We start from the raw sequence: 20290 nt of genomic DNA on the forward strand, positions 1-20290 counted from the left end.
TTTCTGGAGTATAAGCAAAATAGTTCCTTGACCTTTATTCCAGTTGGGAACCTTGTGACTCTTCTAGGAAAACGAACGAATAATTTTCTGCAAAATCGGAAAGAACAATGCACTGTTTATCAAGAAGATTTTCTTTCAGATCCTTAAAATATGAATACTGTTGGAATAAGTTCTTTTGCTTTACGAGCCATGTAGTTAGTGCAGTGAAATTCTTGCTGATGCTTTCTGACAGGTCAACTTTTTGGAAGTACAGTTAGCAATTTTATTTGGACACTTCTATCCGCTGTTCGATTTTTTTTCTTTCAACTGCATTATAATTTCACTTTCTGCTGCAGTTTGCTTCCCATACTCTGTAGAAATGTCTAATAATTTTGTGATCATTAGGGCTGCGGATCAGAGATTCTAACGTACTTTCTTTGACGCACTGCTTAATATCACTATTTACAGCATCGGTGCTGCTAATCATCACACTCTCTGTTATTACAGGAGTCGCACTCGTACCACAAGGTGTTGCTAGATTCTTACGACAGGAATCACAAATTTTAAATCCATATTTTAGCGATGAACACTTCGAAATCATCCACGGCAACATATTTCTCAAATTTCTTTTGACATTCCCATGACCTTCTATATTAAATACATTGCTGCAAATTGTCTTATTGAATCTTGACGATGACATTATTCTGATATAATAATTCGTTAAATAAGACTGACCATTGGAACACTGACTTAACAAACACCAAAATCAAGCTTCTGTTTTCAAGTACAAAGTCAGCATCAGCACTTAAACCCTCAATCGTACATTTGAACGTGTGGAATCAGTCCCCTAATAACACGTTCCTCTAACTAACGTATCTATACCTCTCAATATTCCAAACCTTTCTGTAACAGATGACTGCGCAATCTATCATGCTGTTGTGCGATGCTACAGTGTTGCAAACTGCTTTACACATTAAAACTCTGTCTGGTACAAACAAATTGTTACTAAAAAACAATTTTATTGAAAGTACCCATTACTGTCCCAATTTCTATTTCCGTTATGTTATAGAGTAACCTTGTGTGTAAATTATATGCAAGTTTTAGAAAAATCGAAGATATGCATCCTCAAAAGTTCAAGGTCAAAAGGTCACACTGGGTGATCTTAAATAGATATTCTTTCAAAATTAGGCAAGCGATATATAGTTGGAAAGCTTATTTTATGCTTTTTCAAACAAAACAAGAATCAGATTCTATGCCAATTAGATCAAGAGCAGTGTTGACCGAAAATTTCGTGTATGTACCAAAGTGGGCGGTTATTTCGTATTTTTGAGCCCCTATAATTCAGAACCTCGCCACACAGGAACCTACAACTTTGCACAATTCCATATCTCGACCATCCCTACGAAATACTAAAATTTGGTAAAAATCTAAGATAGTCGGGTCAGAAGTCCCTGTTTGATTTGTTGATTTCACATGGAATGACCCTAATATTAATAGTTTAAAGTGATGTATATTTTGTATTTATTTAAAATATATTTTTTTATTCTTTTATTGTCGTAATTTAGGCAACCAATAATAATTGGCGTGTTTCAATTACATAATATTAACATTTTTGATATATCTTAAGATTTGATAAAATTTGAAATGTTAAATTGTAACAATTAAATTTGTTTATAAAATATGAACAAAATTGCCCGATTTCGTTTTTGAGAGAATTGTTCAAAAATAACTGCTTTCTTTTGTATTTTTTCTAGAAAAATGACTTAACGGAATGACATAATTACACTGCATTCATATAAATTACAATTTTAATATATAATGATAAGGTCAAAGAAAAACTATTGCCCAGGGATTAATATATAAAAATTATTAGTTTGCTGATTGAAATGCTATTTTTTTTCTTTTACCTGCAACAATCACTTCCACGTTCTAACGAGCTTTGATTGGGGTGAGAGTACTAGAATATTTTTGCAAGCTCTTTTCTCCCCTCCCCCCGCATCTAAACTTAATGCTGTACATTTCTTTCTCAGCAATTGCTACATTGTTGCTCAGTTCCCTACAACATCTGGTTTTATTTTTAGTAAGCCACGTGATTCTTCACCCATCAAAATTGTGCCATCTGCCACAAGTTTGTATTAAAAGCACACTGCACCAGCGATCCGCTCTGCAAGGACTGTCAGGTGTAATCAAAATACCATGTGTGACAGGAATTACTTCTAACAAAGACAGCACATTTCTATGTATAAATTTCTAATGTTACACAACTATAATTCAGGTATTGTTTGATAGTGTCACTAGCCGCCACTGACAGTGTATAGAGCGTATAAAATTTACTGTAATATAAAGAACAATTAGGCACATTGCCCTTTTCATTGATGTTGGAAATTTTGACTCCCTGAATCAAATTAGATGTATTTTTTTAACAAAAAACACGCCTGGGTCAAAATAACCCAAGCCTAAAACTTTACGTAACATTTTAGGCTTAGTACTCTAAGGGTTAAAATATTGGTGTGGTAGTATACGATAAAATATTTTGTTTCTCTTTCTATATATTTACTTGCATTAACACGAAAGGCAGAATCTGTCTTTCATTAGTGACAGGGAAAACGAAATAGATTAAAAAGGAAAATAACCTCTCAAACCCACATGTCTTGCATGGGTATGTATAGAGCAGTATCTCATACCGTAATAAGCTGCGAAGGACTAAGTTGTTAAGTCTGGCAGGAACTAACACTTTAGTTTAATTCCAAATCAAAATTGAGTATATCAAAAAGTGAAATTACCCTTCGTACACACACTGTTTGTAGATACTTTTAGTTCTTAGGAAAAGTATGTTGTTAGTATAGTATATAACATTTATGATATCTCCCGAACTGTTTATTATGATATGTTTTTATCTGAGTAAACATCTTAAGTAACAACTTTAGACTGGCTCTAGCAAATTTAATATAATTATTTTAACCACAACTAACTGTTTAGTATAACAATATAAGTGAACAGCTGTTTGAAATTATATTTCAAATTCACATTACAAGTGCTCACAAATTATTATTTACCGTTCTAGAAAATTTGGTGGTGAATCTACGGGAGGCAATTACCTACGACTCTGAAGAGCGCAGATATGACTCCCATGCCAATGGAATTCTCAGTGCTATCGTCGACAAGACGATCTGTAGCTGTAATTTGAATGGTAAGAATTGTCTTTTTATTGATATGTCAGAAATTATAATCGTAAAATCCACGAGCACGGTGTTTGTCCACTAGAAAGTCCACACGGGTAAGCTGGGATCGAACCATGGACCCCAGACATCGGAGGTGGACGCTCTACTGATGCATCGCACCCCTCTGAGACATTTTTGAAAAATCAAAATAAACAAGTTAATCATGCAATTTTTAAAAAGTATTCAGAAGCCTCCTGCTCAAACCCGAATTATCTTTGGCCTATGGGTTTTAACTCATTGTATTTAGGACGAAACAGGCTTTCGAATTATGTGATACACATGCTGGTTGATTTAAAGTTTGTGTTTTCCTACAGCTTAAAGTAGGATCCCAACTACATGAACTCCCATGAACTCCCACCGGAAATCGAATCTGGATCCGTACGTTCGGGAGAAATTCGAAAATTTCCTGAAAAATACAATTTTTTCAAATTTGTATCTTCAGTGTAACTGAATCACCTCCACTATTCTGAATGACACAGCCAAGGCGGCAAGGTCACGCCAAGGAAACTGAACCTGTTCTATCCAAAAATGCCTATGCTGCAAACGTGACATTCGTGCGCAATAAAGTTCCGAAAGGAAGTGAGGAATCCCCGTCATGTTTCTGTCGAAATATGGGTTCCAATTTGAGCGGTTCGATGGCTAGACGAATAGCAAGCAATGATTTCTTGACGGAAATGTCCTATCGCCAACATTATCAATATGGCGCAGGAATTTACATTTGCTATGTGGGGTTGCATAAATAACCGCAGGCAGGTGTTACGTAATAACAACACTATGTTCATGAGTGACCAGACCTGAGAGGGGGAGTCATATGAAATGAATAGAAAGTAGCATATTATGTAAACGACTACAACGCGTAGACATGGAAGTTAGTCGTTACACAGATGAAAATTATGTGTAAGAAGTAGAAACTATGCAATGTGAAAGACGACTACATAAGACAAACATTTGTATTGAAACATGCATTCGTACAATACTTTATTGCATGCCACAGCTGTTGTTCGTCGGTCTGGAAACTTTATAGCAGATGTTGTAAGCGCCTTCCCTGCTCGTCAATGCATCCAGCAAATCTTCGCATCATGGATTGCCGAACCCGCTCCATTCCTCCATCTTGCAACCGAAGTTCGTCAAATGCTATACGAATATGTTTTTGATATGTCTGGAGATCAGGAAGGGACTCGGCATACACGAGACTTTTCACGTGTTCCCACATGTAGAAGTCGAGGGGGTTCAGGTCAGGTGATCACGTAAGCCATGCAACAGGGTCTCCGCGACCAATCCATCTGCTGGGGAAAGTGGTGTTTTGATATTGGCGGACGGGACGTCGGAAGTGGGCTGGAATTCCATCATGCATCACCACACCGTCATACTTGGAGTGGCACATCTTCAAGTTCTATAGGCAGAGTGTTCCGCAGAAGATCCAGATAAGCCTGTCCGTTGTGGTAGAAATACTGGCTCAAGCAGGTGATCCGCAAGAATCCCCGCCACAACATTTGTCACAGCCGCCACACACAGCGTCATCTTAATATTCTTCAAACAATGATTGAATTGTAGACTATTTTAGGTATTTATTCCGAAGTTGGTCGCCAGACTAGCTTTTGGCTAAAAGCGTAATAATTGGTTCCTTTGTGTACAAAAGTTTAACATTTAATTCACATAGTATTACCGAGCGACCCTTAGCGAGTGAAGGCGGGTTACGGCACCGCAGGGCACGTTGTTTTCTGGCTTTATTACAGCTAAATGGGAAGGCGCACCTGTGTTCTAGAACCTTGGATCCATGTTTGTTACGTTACTTACCATTACATTGAGAAGTATAACTTTCTCCACGTTTCTTTTGCAGTTATTTGCTTACTGCATTTTCTACAATTTATTTTTAGACTTATTAAACGGACATCTACTTACTTTTAGTAGATTTTCCTGATTATCATTAGCCATGTCTGCAAAACAAATGCTCATTCCATTCCCATGATCGTACCATGAAGTAACCTTGCGCCTAGTAGTTCCCTCCGCTTGCCAAATAGTTCCATGTTTAGAACCGCTCATATAAGAAAATGAACACAACTTTCGCTCTCCTTACACATTATCAAGCACACAAACGAGGAAATTATTCATTTCTTTCCAGTAAATTTTCAAAATTTTGCTAGAAACGGACGGCCAACTTTGGGACTGAACACTTATTCTATTTTAAGGTACGGGATGTCGCTTTTCCATATCCTCCTGGTGTGGTCTCCTGTATGTCTGTGATGTACTATATTATTTTGTGCGCCTTTATAAGATATTATGGACAAGGTAGATTAAGTAGAAGAAACTCTAACACATAGTGAAAAATACGCACGATACAGGTGACAGCAATAACTTGGGCCACTAACGCGATTTCTTAAGAAAGATTCAAACGCCACTTTCAAATCTATAAAGTTCGTCATTCATTTAGCTCGAACTCATACTCTTCAAGGCGGAATCCTTGAACTAATATCTACATCAGCCTGGGTAGTGTCAAATGCTACTTTTAATACTTTCAATTCCTCAATTATCCAGAAATGTTGAGATAATAGAATTCAATAATAACGTCATCGTATGAAGAGTCTAATAAATGCATATTATTTACTAACTAAATTGTGAATCCTTACTTAAAGGCAAACATAGAAATAAACAAGAGGAATACGTTACATCAAGACGTGAGACGTAAGCAGTTGGGGGCCCAGAACTTGATTTACGCAAACATAGTTTTAGCCATGTTACTCACCAATAGATAAATTATCAATATGAATGAGATTATCTAATTTTCTGGAGTGAAATAATTATACTTTACTTGTCGCTGGACTCATAGATACAAATAACAAATTTAAAACATTTGTTAGAAATCCTCAATCATTTGATTACAGTGAATAGGTTTTAATTTGATTTATCTATGTTCGTTTATGCTTAATAAGTTAGCTGCTAACATATTTGTTATTCTCATCTTTCAAAATTCAGCAAGCTTTTGAGACATAAATCATGACTATATAAATCAAAAAAACTAAATCTTACGTCATATTTTTTTCTGAATCAATTATATTTCGAATTTTGTATTCCTCTTTCTAACTATCTAATTAACAAAATCATTTTTCATATTTATTTTTTCTTCTTTTTCTAAAATGTTAAATTATAAATTTTGATAAAACAGCTGTAGTATTGGCGTTGGAAGTAACCACAGACTAGAATATACAGACCGCAAACTCAGCGAAAAGCTGGAAATTTGGCGAAGTGGCGCCTCTACCACGCGACAATGGAATTAACCAGCAAATCTGACGTCACCTACGTGGAAATTTCCGAAGTAACTATTACTCTTTCGCTCTTTTAGTTGCATTTGGGAAACAGCTGTTGACGTACTTGGCAGAACTTAGACATTTTCAAACAAAAAGAAAGAAAGAAAAATCTCTTTAAGCTGGATCGCTAGTCACCTTTAGGGTAAAACTTTCTCACTAGATGGCAGAGCACACTGCGACACAGGCGATGTTGCCACATGAGTTACGGATAGAAAAGTCGCTAGACACGATCATATTTATACATGATTTACTACAAAGAAAAATGAGAGTTGTTATTTCCATTTTACTCAATATTGCCTGCTTTAAAATGTGCATTAATCACTTTCATTGATCAAAAGTGATTTTTCAACTCACTTTTTCTCAAACTCAAGGATCTTATAAAATAGAGGATCTGCCCATATGTATCTTCATAATATTAAATAAATGAAGCCAAAAAAAGCGAGAATGGGCACGTCTGATTGGCTACTCTCGTTTATGCCATCGTATGGTTGGCTACTTTCGTTTCCACCATGATTGTTGGCTCAAAATATTGCGATCCTATTGGGCGGAGTGGACAGAGTAGGGGTGGCGAAACTGTGACGTATGGCTTCAAGATTTTGTTGTAAGGGTAGATCCTCTATTTTATAAGATTCTTGCTCAAACTAGAAGTCTTTACGGTGCAGATTAAGAATATGTATACTAATATAAAATTACAGAAATTTCATCTTTTGGACAAGACAGATTCTCAGTACGCTCAGAAATGGTATCTTATAAGCGTAGTTGCAATCCTTGGTGTAGCTTTACTTTAGATGCTTAGTTATCATGGCTAAAATTCCAACCTTTTCTAGTCAATGTTGAACTCAATTTGTATTTAGGCGAAAATTGTATATTTTTATGGTAACAGTTTGTCAAAAACGGCAGTAAAACGTTATACATTTATAACTAGATGCCTCTACTATGCAGATTAAGAATATCTGTATCCCTTTTCCTGCAATAGCAGGCAACCCAAAATGCTCGGCGCTTCGGTTGGTTGGGAATTCGAAAGGCATTGGACCAAACCTCAATTTTGTAGAAGATATATCAGTATGGCAAACTGCAAATAAGAGAATAAAACAAATTGTTAAAAATGACAACTTTATTATTGTGACGGAGTTGGATGAATCAAAAGTTACAAAATGATCTTACTTAAGCAGTTCAAACATTGGGTGAATGGGGCTTCGTTTGGATGCTAGAGGCGTCTGAAATATCATCTTCCAAGGCGGCAATTTCAATATCACAAGAACGGAGAAAAATACGAATGTCGGGTCAAAAGATATCAAAGAAAACCCTATCCAAAGAAACCAATTATGCATAAATGATAGCGAAAGAGTGGCAGCGCTAGAGGGGGGCACAAAGAAAGTAAATATAACATGGAGAAAAGTGAACAATTTACACTGAAAAATTGTAGGAGGGAATGTTACTTGAAACATGTAGCAACAAATGTTAATGAACAAAGGCAACAATGGCTACGCTTTAGGGACACTGGGAGGCGGAATGTAGGAATAAAGTATCTTTGTAACGGATAGATATCAAAGGATATCAAAAGATATCAAAGGAAACCCCATCCGAAGAATCCAATTATGCGCACGTACTGCGGAACAGTGGCGGCGCACGGGAGCTACAAAGAAACTGTTAAACACTCTTAGTGTTGATACGTGCAAACCGTACAAAACTGGTACGGAAGATGAGACCCAGTGTACTCTAAAAACAAGAGGTATTGTACTTACCGTGGTCAAGATAATGCAGTCTAAAAGAAGGTGTTCAATATGTCCTCCTTGTTCTTCGAGACAGACAGTTACACGATTGCGTAAGGATTCTCTGAGTTTTGGCAATAACGTTGGAGTTTGCCGTAGTGTGGCAAATGCAGTTCATACGCGCTAGCGAAGATCTTCAACGCCAAGCACGAGCCATGTATACACAATACTCTTCATGTAACGCCACAGGAAAAAGTCTAGGTTATATAAGTCGGGTGAACGTGAGGGCCATACTCCTTTGCTTCCACGAACTATCTACCTGCGTGGAATTTTCTCGTTCAGATATGCATGAATAGTGGGACATGAATGAGAAGGACGCCATCATGCATAAACTACATATACTGCCGTGTCCTCAGTGGCACGTCTTTAACTAGAATAGTTAGGCCCTAGGTTAAAAACTGTAGATACGATATTGGATGCGTTCAATCGCTGTGGTAAGAAGTGTTGTTTCACAACGTCATCATCAATAATACCAACCAACACATGGAAAATGAAATGAAATGAAATCTTTGAGTTTTACGTCGCACGGTTATGCCGGTTAGGCTAAAGGAGACGGTGATGATGAGAGATGAGTGAAATGGTGGAATAAAGAAAGTGGGAGGAAACGGGAGAACCCCGAGAAAACCCACGAGCACGATGTTTGTCCACCACAAAGTTCACTTGGCGGGGGCTGGGATCGAACCCGGGACCCCAAGCACCAGAGGTGAACGCTCTACCACTGAGCCACCGCGCCCCCAACCAACACATGGAATTGGAAACTCTGATTATGCTTCGTTTCTAAAATTGCATGCGGGTTGTTGGATGTCCATCGATGGTCATTGCGGACATTTGTGATGCCATCCCGTATGAATGCCTCATTCGAGAACAGCATCTGTGCTAAAACTTTCTACGCGTTGCATTCACTTTGTGCCCCCTGGCGCCGCCACTGTTTCGCCATCACTTATGCATAATTGGATTCTTCGGTTGGGGTGTCCATTCATATGTTTTGACCCGACATTCGTATTTCTTTCCGTTCTTGTGATATTGCAAATTGCCGCCTCGGAAGGTGACATTTCAGACGCCTCTCGCGTCCAAACGAAGGCGCATTTACCCAATGTTCATATGACATTTTTCCCTAGTGTTTACCTGTAGATTCATCTCCCGAATTTCAGTCATTGATGCACGACCACCCTGTATAATATCTACACAAAATCATTTCCTTCGGTCCACTCCTTCCTTCGCTATTACGATATTATTAATTCTTTTTTCGGATGAGGCCTAGGGCTTAACACTGTTTTACCGCAAAAATTAAAACACGATTCATTTATTGTTTTGCAAATAGTCCCAATTCGAAGTTTCGTTGCAATTTTCCATATTTTTAGGGACTTCTGACGTATGCGTATTTTTATCCTCGTCACCAAAAGTAGCGTTAAATCGCCGTGACGGGGATGTGACCGCGCGGTACTCCAAGGAAGGGATAGTTGTATAAGATTTTGTGATTAATTTTGAAGAGTTTTTATTTTGACTATGGAATTAACATAGGTATAGGGAGTAAAGACATAGATTTGAAGGATAAGTGCACTGTCATCTTTGTAAAGATTCGTATTCTCAGCTTTTCTATTTATTGTTTTATATGTTAAGTTAAACACCACATGTATCACTGATATCGTAGATCGTACTGTTTTCTCTGTTTTTTTTTTTTTTTTTTTTTTTGTAAATCGTGTCTGTAACGTGTTGTCAAAACATTTATCTCCAGACATGATGTAGAGAGAAGAGAAAGAGATACATCTGCAATATATGTATATGTGATTTATGAAATAAGTGTAGGAATTACGTAGTTAAAGGACACGTAAAAAAGTGGAAAGGAAATATAGAAGTCTGAGCTTTCTGAAACGTCCTAGACAGGTGAAAATATAGTTAAAAATTGCAAAAGATATCACGTAGTTTATCTTTCTTTTCTTATATTCTAGTATCTTTTTTCACATCCAAGCATCTCTATCCAGAATTACGAGATAAAAGTGAATAGAGAAACGTTTCCATCTCAAGGATTCAATCAGAAAAAATCTTTTGACTCGGACTAGTTTCGAACTCCAACCCTTGAATCCATGAGTCAGCGCTCTAGCGATTGAGCTAACAACTGTTGTAAAAGACTCATTTCTAAAACTACCCGTTGATGAATGGTGTGTATTAACCAAGTTGCCCGAAATGAAATCTGAGTTTTACGTCCCGCGGTTATGCCGGTTAGGCTAAGGAAGACGGAGATGATGATGAGTAATGAATCAAATGGTGGAATGAAGAAAGTGGGATGAAACGGGAGAACCCCGAGAAAACCCACGAACACGGTGTTTGTCTACCAGAAAGTTCACTTGATTGGGGCTGGGATCGAACCCGGGACCACAAGCACCAGACGTGAACGCTCTAACTCTGAGCCACAGCGGCCCGACCAAGTTGGCCAAGATAATTGCTTCATATAGCTATTGCTATAATAATAATAATAATAATAATAATAATAATAATAATAATAATAATAATAACAATAATAATAATAATAATAATAAGAAGAAGAAGAAGAAGAAGAAGAAGAATTACAGAATTTTACTAGGCGCATTTGTTAAAAGTTTGTACTGCGGAGTAAGTCCTAATATGAGATTTTAATAAATATAAATGTAAGCGTGGTTTGGTCATGCGTATTGCTCAAACTGCGCAACTCACTACCATAGTCCCATAGGGGTTGTGCGCGTATGGTACAGTAGCCTTGATTATTCCTCCATTTGGAGGGAAAAGTATTGCTATCTGAGAGCATCACTTAGAGAAACAACCACGAGATAAATCTGCAGAAATTCCATTCACGTTAAGTTCTAAGAGAGAGAAATTAATGCAAGGAAAACGAAAATAATAATACGCATTATGCAGAGACCGAAAAAGTATAGAAAGCTAAACAAAATGGGGAAAAAGGAAAGAGGGAAAGGAAAGAGCAAAAAACATGGGAATAAATTAAATTTTAACACACAGTCTGCGTCTTTCCCCCTGCGCCTAGACCTGTCTTCATAGAATAAATCTCTTTCAGCACCGAACGCGAACATCATTTATAGTGTTTAATTCCTTGAAAGAAAATGTAATTCATTCTAGGGTGCGACTCGAACACAGAATTTTTAGAACAACTGTTACACACGCTACCCACTTACCTACAGGTATACACGCTATATCAACTGCGTATATAATTCAGCTATTACACACGCTGCTATGAAACTTGTTAAACCAGTCATTGTCAGTGAGTCGGTGAGGTATGACACACGCTATTTCTCCACCACCAAGTTCACTTCGAGGGGGCTGGGATCGAACCCGGGACCCCAAGCACTAGAAGTGAACGCTCTACCACTGAGTCACCGCGGCTCCAGCTGTATTTAGAGGCTAACGCCTTTGAAAGATTCACCATTCATCTCAGCGACCGTGAAAACTAGTGATTTGACACGAATATAGGTCATTTTGGATTATATTTACGTGTTTCGGTACCCCACCCACCGGTGACCCCGGCCCGCATACAACGGTAGCCGATTTTGAGTTACTGCTAATGGAAGTGTTACCATTGATTTCAGCGACCGTGAAAACTCTGGATTTGGTACAAAACCGGCCATTTTCTAATATCATTACATGTCCTGATAAAAGCACCTCTCCCCTGAGAACCCTGGTTCGAATTTTGAAAAAAAAACGCTTCGTCCTAGTCTGGGGTCTGGACAAAAGTATCCGTGACCAAAATTTAGTAACTTTATGTCAACTCATCTGATCCCCAGGACGCACACAGACAGACAGACACAAGCAAACTCGTGCTTCAAACACACAACAGATAGAACAAACAGCGTTCTTTCGCATAGAACGTTGCTATGTTGCTTCCACCCAGCCAAGCCTTCTACTAAGTGCCGGAGGGCATTAGTCTTTTATACGTAAATACGTCTGTTGAATTTGCCTCTTCAATCGAAGTAATGGGTCGCGTGTACTCTTAGTATTAGCTACTTTATTGTTATTGACCTTGAAGAACCAACAAATGGTTTTTCATGAAGTCACAAGTCGCTTTGGTCCGTGAAGTTGATATACAGTAGAAATGATCTATGATTACTCACCCGTTGTGAAATAGAAAGATTATGTTGGTTTTATCTCAACACCCACAAATCTGTTATAGCAAGAGGCCTTTCCACAACTACTTCCAAACTAGATTAAATTTCACGGCTAACTTTTAAAATTATACACAAGAGTATCATTGATATGTTAGTGTTAATAATATTTATGGGACCAGGGACAGGTTTTAAACTTCCAAACTATGCTGTGCATAGAAGTAGGAAAAGTTTCAGAGCCCTGCAAACTCGAGCCCAAAGACCGGCCCTGCCCGGTCTGGATGGATCTGTATTCAGTGCCCGGCTCGACCCGATCCGGCCCGGCCCGAATCTCGAGCCGGGCACAAATGGGCCGGACACTAAACTGGCCGGGCAAGAACGAGCCGGGCTCTAAATGGACCCGGCGTAACCGGACTGGGAAAAACCAAGTTGATAAATCAAGTCAATCCTTCAATATGCAATGGGAAATGAGAAATGTGTTGTCATAATATTGCAATGTCTGTTTGTCCTCGAGTAGGAAAATCGTGTGAAAGGTTACCCAAGGTTCCCTATTCTGTCTATTTGTTATTTGTGCTATCTCTGTCCAGCCAGGTTTATTATACAATAATACAGCTTATGGACGTAAAAGTCTTATACTACGCTCATTAGTGCATTACGAGTAATATAGAAGATATGTAAATCTGTTACACCGTATGTGATACTAATACTACTACTACTACTACAACTGATACTACTATTACTATTACGATTACGAATGCTAGTGTTAATTCCACAATTGCTGACACTACTACTACTATTACTATTATCACTACTGCTACTACTCATTACCATACTAATGAGACAGCGAATACCACTACTGCTATTACTAGAAATACGAAAACAAAACAATGAAAACGAAATCTTTGAGTTTTACGTCCCACAGTTATGCCGGCTAGGCTAAAGGAGGCGGTAATGATGAGAAATAAATGAAATGGTGGAATGAATAAAGTGGGAGGAAACGGGAGAACGCCGAGAAACCCCCACACAGTTCACTTGACGAGGGCTGGCATCGAACCAGGGACCCCATCCACTAGAGATGAACGTTCAACCACTGAGCCACCATTCCAGGCACACCTAATGGACCGTGGCATCTTGGTGATTTATTTGATCATTATATTTTGTTATATCTGTAGTATCATACTATAAACAATATAGAAAGATGTAACACTATTTGGTATTTACCTTACTAATTGAAAATTACTACAAATTGTACTGATCTTACGAGCGCGCCAGTTCACGGTTTTGGCCTCCGTGGTCTTATGTTAGCGTACCAAATTCTACTTAGTAGGTCAAGTACTTGACTTTATTATACGTCCGTAAGGTAACTACGGCTCAGGCCGTATGGATGATGATGGGATTAATTGGTGGAATGAAAACAGTTGGAGGAAGCGGGACCACCGCGGAAACTCCCAAGCACACGGTGTTTGTCCACGACAAAGCTCACATAGCACAAGCAGTGATTGATCCGACTACCTCTAGCACCTGATGTGAGTGTTTTTCCTACTGAGCCAGCGTTGTCCCTCGTAGATGAAGCATCGGTTCACATTCTACGCAGACCGGCCATAATAACTAGCATTTCTCCATTTTATTCTGTACTTAGAAGGTAAATTCGGTACCACCAGATATGTCAACTCTGACGGGAAGTCGTAGCAGTTGTAGTAGTATTAACAGTGGTCCTAGTAATAATAGCAGAAGTAGTAGTAGTAGAAGTAGTAATAGTGGTAGTATTACAGTACTTTGCAGTCTTGAATAAAGAGTCAGCTTCCCAAACACATTACGATTAGCATAGGCTGCCAGTAAGACCGTACAATCACGGCAAAGGCAAGGGTAGTGGAGGACATTTAAGGAAAAGGCTGACAAGATTAGTTTCCGATCCGTCTTTCAGAGTGACCGGGCACGGTTCGGCCCTATAGCATTTGTGCTCGGCCCGGAATGTGCCCGATCCGGTTCGGCCCGAAATATGTCTGGCCCGGTTCGACCCGGTTAGGGTCCGGTCCAGTTTGATACTACTTGAAACGGGCAGGGCAGGGCCGGGACGAGAATATTCCGGGCCGAAGCATGCGCTCTCGGCCCGTGCAGGGCTTTGATGTCGACAGATACCAGAGCAAAGACAATGATATAGAGAAATGGTTTTCTGCTATTGATTCTGCATCCAACGAATAGGTTCCATCTTATCCGTTAACTATATATTCAAGCCAGAAGTGGTTCAAATTAGCAATTTGCTGTTCTAACATTTAACGGCAACACACAGGGAGAAGACTTTTTTGTAAAGGATTGCGCGTGTATAGGCAACATATCATGGTCATCCACAATACTTTACTAAAATTGAAAAGGGTTTAAATTTATTATTACTTCCGGTTTCAACAACAGTTTCAATTTTTATCGTTATAGCATGAAACGGTAAAATAGCGAGAACTTATTTTTGAAAACGAGTTACCAGTCTAGAGTCAATATCAATAGTATCCAATATATTCTACCGAAACCAAAAATGGTTAGATTTTACTATTACTTCCGGTTTCAATTTCCAATTTCCGCCTAATAAAAATAGTAAATGCTTCAAGATGTGGTCTTTTGCAATTAATTCAGTGTCCAAAGAATAGATTTTATTTCCTTCGTTAACCTTCTACTCAAACCGGAATTGGGGCCACGGTGGCACAGTGGGAGAGCGTTCACCTCTGGTGCTTGGGTTTCGGGTTCGATCCCAGCCCCCGCCTAGTGACCTTTGTGGTGGACAATCACCGTGTGCGTGGGTTCTACCGTTTCCTCCCACTTTCTTCATTCCACCATTTCATTCATTTCTCATAATCAACGTCTCCTTTAGCCTAACCGGCATAGCCGTGTGACGTAAAACTCAAATATTTCATATCATTTCATTTCAATCCGGAATTGGTTCAAATTAGCCATTTCCGGTTTGAACGTTTGTCAATATATAAAGAAAATGATAACGGATATTGAGAAGTAGTTTCTGCAAATGATTTAGAGTCTAAAGACGACATATCATGACGATCTACAATACTCCAATAAATTCGGCTGTAGTTAGATTTTTTTCTAACTCTGGTTTCAATAACGGTTTCAACGTTTATCGCTATAAAACGAAAACGGCAGCAGACAGCGAGAGGCAGTTTGAAGGAAATAATCCTCTCAACAAACATATCGTTACTATCCATATAACTCCACCAAAGCTGGTAATTGTTCAAATTTACTAGTACTTTCTGTCCCAATACTGATTTTCGTAGAGCAAAAATGTTAAAAGATATTAAAAAATAGCTTTTTGCAATCGATTCATCGTCTCAAGAATAGCTTCCTCCTTTTCCATGGCAGCTTTGATCAAAGCAGAATTTGATAAAATTAGCCATATTCTGATTGAACGTTTCTCGCTATAGAACGAAAACAGTAACAGATAGCTAGAACATCATTGTCAAAACGATTTACCGTCTCAGGACAATATACCATAATTATTGTCAACACCCTACCGGAACAGGAAGTGGTTCAAATTAACTATTACTCCCTATTTCAATTCTTTCCATAGATCAAAACAATAGGAGATACGAGGATACGGCTTTTTTTTACGGTCAACAGGAAGTGTTTCAAATTAACTATTATTTCCTTTTTCAATTCTTGTTTCCGGGAATCAAAACCATAAGAGATATCAAGATACGGCTTTTTTACAAACAATTCAGGGACGTAGGAAAGTGTTCCTCCAAGAATTCAGCATCACAAAAATATTTTCTACCAATTCCTATTCAAAGCAGAAGTAGCTGAAGTTAGCCAAGTATGGTTTCAACGTGTATTGCTACAAGTTTCTAATCTATGACTAAGAGTGTCAACTTGTTGCATATATTAGACGAGTTACCAGTACCAATACCAACCTAAAAGAAGTGAGTATCGTTTCACAGTGTGAAACGAAGATTGCCAAACTATATGAATTCAATAGTCAAACTTGAAGTAGTATTCTCATCTATCACAAAAGAAAATGCATGTTTTTCGAGGGATAGTATCTTTCTATCACCTCTCGAAATAATTAAATGTTTTAAAGGACCAATCCCTAACCATAGAACGATAAATGTATTATCTTTCGTTTTGCAACTCAGACAAGATACGATAGAAATATCGCAAACCTTAATAAAAAGACAAAACAGCTACGTTATTTTACAAGCTTGAAACTTACCAATATTACCAATATATATTTACAGAGTAGGGAGTCTCTACTACGTTATTCCGTAGTTCATTGGATCCTTACAGAATTACCACCTAGATGACCCGTGTTCGAAACTTCGTGCTTTGCTTGTGTTAAAAGAAAAAGATGATTACAATTGTAATTTAACTCAAAATCAAGTCAAGTTAGAAATGCGCACGAGACGAGTCGAGACAGAATTTTCCTGACAAAATTCGAGTCGAGACAGATTTTCCAATAGAGAAATATACATTTTTCGAGTCGAGATATTTCTTTTACAGCACATTTTCGAGACGAGACAGCCTCAAATCTTGTCTCATGCGCATCCCTAAGTCAAGTATAGGATGGAGCTTAGGAAATCAGCACTTATAATTACTTTACTATTAGGATACAGCTGAGTTGATTCACTATGTGATATGCTATCAAATGAAGTATAAATATTACATTGAAGTTTTTCAGACAAGATTATTGGCGTGGACAGCAAACTGTATAGCAAAAAGAAAGATAGAAAGTGAAGGGTTAACTTTAAACGGCCCGCTCCAGTTGAAGTGCTTATACTGACACAGACAGACAATGAATGACACGGAGAATCAGTCGTATTAGCAAATGCTAAAACAAATCTTATGCTCTTACTCACTTTCACTAACGTGTCTGCTCACTACGGACGCATCGTAAGTATATACACTACATATAACCACAAGAGAATATATAGGCCGAACTCAGATTTTGAGAGTAGTGTCAAAATTTCATTTCCGTAAACTGTAAAAGGCAGTGATGCTCAAGCAATAATAGTCCACTTGTGTTCTATTAAATCCACTTGTTCTGTTTATTAGATATTACAAATATTATGCAAATTTGCAAACTAAAATGAAATATAACAAAAATTAAAACAAGATGGTAATCGATACAAATGTAGAGGATGGATATGACATGCCCGAGTATGATGGAGGAAGCTATTTGCTTGCTTCTTGGCCAACCACTCAGTATGCATTTATAAATCCATATCCTACTTTGTTATGCGCAATTAGTACATTCAATATTCACGAACGACGACGAACTGAAGGGTATGAGGATACCGTTGCAAGTAACAACTGTAGTCATAATATTATAGTTAAACTAAGCAATGGTGAAAATAGTAGGGAAATTAAAATGACCAATACTGAACAGTTTACATCCTCATTTTGAAATACGGCTAGCAGATTAAACTTACAACAAATGACAAAAATCAGTGAAATTTGGCGTTATACTAAGCATGGTTTTTGGGGGAAAAGCGAGCATCTCCGGTGGGGATACTTCAGTCGATATCTTGGGGGAAACAAAATGTGATTGAGGGGGACAAATCCCCCTAACCCCCCGGTAAGTCGCACCCTGAAAACAAGGGTACCATAATTAACGATATACACTAAAGGGTTAATATGAATAAACTGTGTTCTGATGAGCTACTACTGTGCTACTAGAAAATAGTTTGTTGATGGTACGTAATATTGAAGTTCTTTCAAATCAGTTTGCATATCCTACGCTTCTCTATATTCTGTATTTTTAATTTTACATGTCAACATTGTTATTATTATATAATTAGTTTTGCACAATAATAATAAGCTGCCACTTTTTCTAATGCCTTGGGATGGGCACGAGTCGAGCTAAAACACAACTTGAATTCAATTCCAGTTTCGAGTCGAATCAAAGATAATTTTCTCGAATCGAGTTCAGAGACGAGTCAGTTTTTGACGTCGAGCCGTTTGATAAATGGCTCGCTCGTTCCGCTCGTTTTAGAAAACTTCCAGCATTTATGCACAGCATAGGTTGGAAGGTCATTTCTATATCAACTTCATGAATTAAAGGGAACTTGTATTCCTCGAAAGGCATTTGTTTTGTCCTTCAAAGTCAATAGAAGAATGAAAACGCTGATACTAGGATTATTTTAACACGCGACTCACTACAACGATATAACAGACTGCTGTCTCCGGCTGTTAATAAAAGGCTTAACTAGCTGGAACTCGCTAGTATAGTAGCAACGTTCTATACCAAACAACCATGTGCTGTGTAAGAAATGCTAGGGGTTGTTCTGTCCATGCGAGCCGACTACGTGTGTGCTCTCTGGCTCCAGCACTCACACAAATAATCTTGTCTGGGCGCTGCAGGCAAGGTTTTTAGGTTCATAGAAACATAATAAAATAAATATTTCTCACTTGCCAGTATCAAAAAATAAACAATTAAAACATCGAGATGGAAATTAAAATTTCTAACCTCTAAAGCATAATTGTTTGTTTCAAGTTTGTTTGTGCAAAGGCAACCAAGGAACACACTAAATTAGTCACTTTATACTTTATGTCCACAACAAAATCCTTGCAATTTCTTTCTGCAATAACATTAAAAGTATTTACTTTTATGGCGATTTTTTCATTTTAATTTGTATGAATGTAATATTTTCTTTTAGTAACGTATTGATAATAATACTGCTTCATGCACTCATTGTGCATCATGTAAGGTGTTGAAAATATAAACTAAATATCACTATTGTATATGTTAGGAATATGCATTACAGTAATTAAACTTGATCACGAGTTTAAACCTGTTTCTTTACATTTAAGTCAGGCGTGTTACCGACTGAGCTAGGACAGCCCCAACTTATATTACCGGTATATTTTACTTTATCACAGCACAGTCCTTTATGACAGCGTTCATAAAAGATTTTAACTGAAAAGAAATCAATCAAAAAAAATATCGAGACTCCCCTGAAAACATATAACACGCCCTGCCATTGATATGCACCTACATACATTTTGGAAAGTCGGCGCCGATGGTTCTATCTGTTGTGTTTGAAATCAGTGTTTCTTTCAGAAACTATGTTCCTGGGGGCATATTTCGTATTCCGGAGGAAACTGTTCATATTATTGTATTTATTATTATATTATACACATATTATTTTGGTCTCTTCCGGTGGTACTCTCACAGCTCCGGGCGAGCAGTGCCCCCTAGAAACACTTCTGGAAAAAACACTGTTTGAAATAGACCTAATCTAATATAAATAAAATAAAAAAGTTTGTTTATGTATCTGTCTATCTGGGTGTATGTATCTATGGATGCGCACGAGACAAGATTTGTGGCTGTCTGATCTCGAAAATGTGCTGTAAAAGTGATGTCTCGACTCGAAAAATATCTATTTCACTATTGGAAGAGCCGTGTCTCGACTCGAATTTGGTCAGGAAAATCCTGTCTCGACTCGTCTCGGCGCATCCCTATACGTATCTGTGTGCTGCCTGGAGACCAGATGAGAGGACCGAGAGTTACCAAATTTTGATCTGGGGTACCTTGGTCCAGGTCCCAGATCAAGATGAAGCGTTCTTTTCTTTAAATCGAACCAGGGGGTTTCAGGAGACATTTACAGGGACATGTAAAAGTAGTAGAAAATGACCGATATTAGTGCCAAATTCATAGATTTGGCGGTCTCTGAGATCAATGGTGAAACTCCGATTGCATTAACTTCCAAATTCATCACATTTGGTTGCGTGTCGGAGTACTGGAGGGGATACCCACACAATGTAAAAATAATCCAAAATGACCGATATTAATGTCAAGTCCATTAGTTTTCGCACTCGCTGAAATCAACGGCGATACTACTACAGGCGTTGACTTCCAAATACAGCCACCATGAGAACAACGTTTTTTTCAGATAGTTATTAATAAATACAAGAAATAAATTATTAATAAT

At 38.0% G+C, this 20290-nt stretch overlaps 1 pseudogene across 1 annotated transcript in view; it reads left to right on the forward strand.

Moving 5' to 3' along the window:
* Positions 1 to 4160: 4160 nt before the first annotated feature.
* The window catches only part of LOC145681878 (soma ferritin pseudogene), a 41764-nt pseudogene continuing 25634 nt past the window's right edge, over positions 4161 to 20290 (forward strand). The window contains exon 1 of the transcript XR_014130867.1: positions 4161 to 4439. The product of XR_014130867.1 is annotated as a soma ferritin pseudogene (transcript). The remainder of the gene's footprint in view (positions 4440 to 20290) is intronic.

Source organism: Thermobia domestica, chromosome 1 (assembly GCF_964235325.1).
Source record: "Thermobia domestica chromosome 1, izTheDome1.hap1.1, whole genome shotgun sequence".
NCBI classification, from domain to species: domain Eukaryota; kingdom Metazoa; phylum Arthropoda; class Insecta; order Zygentoma; family Lepismatidae; genus Thermobia; species Thermobia domestica.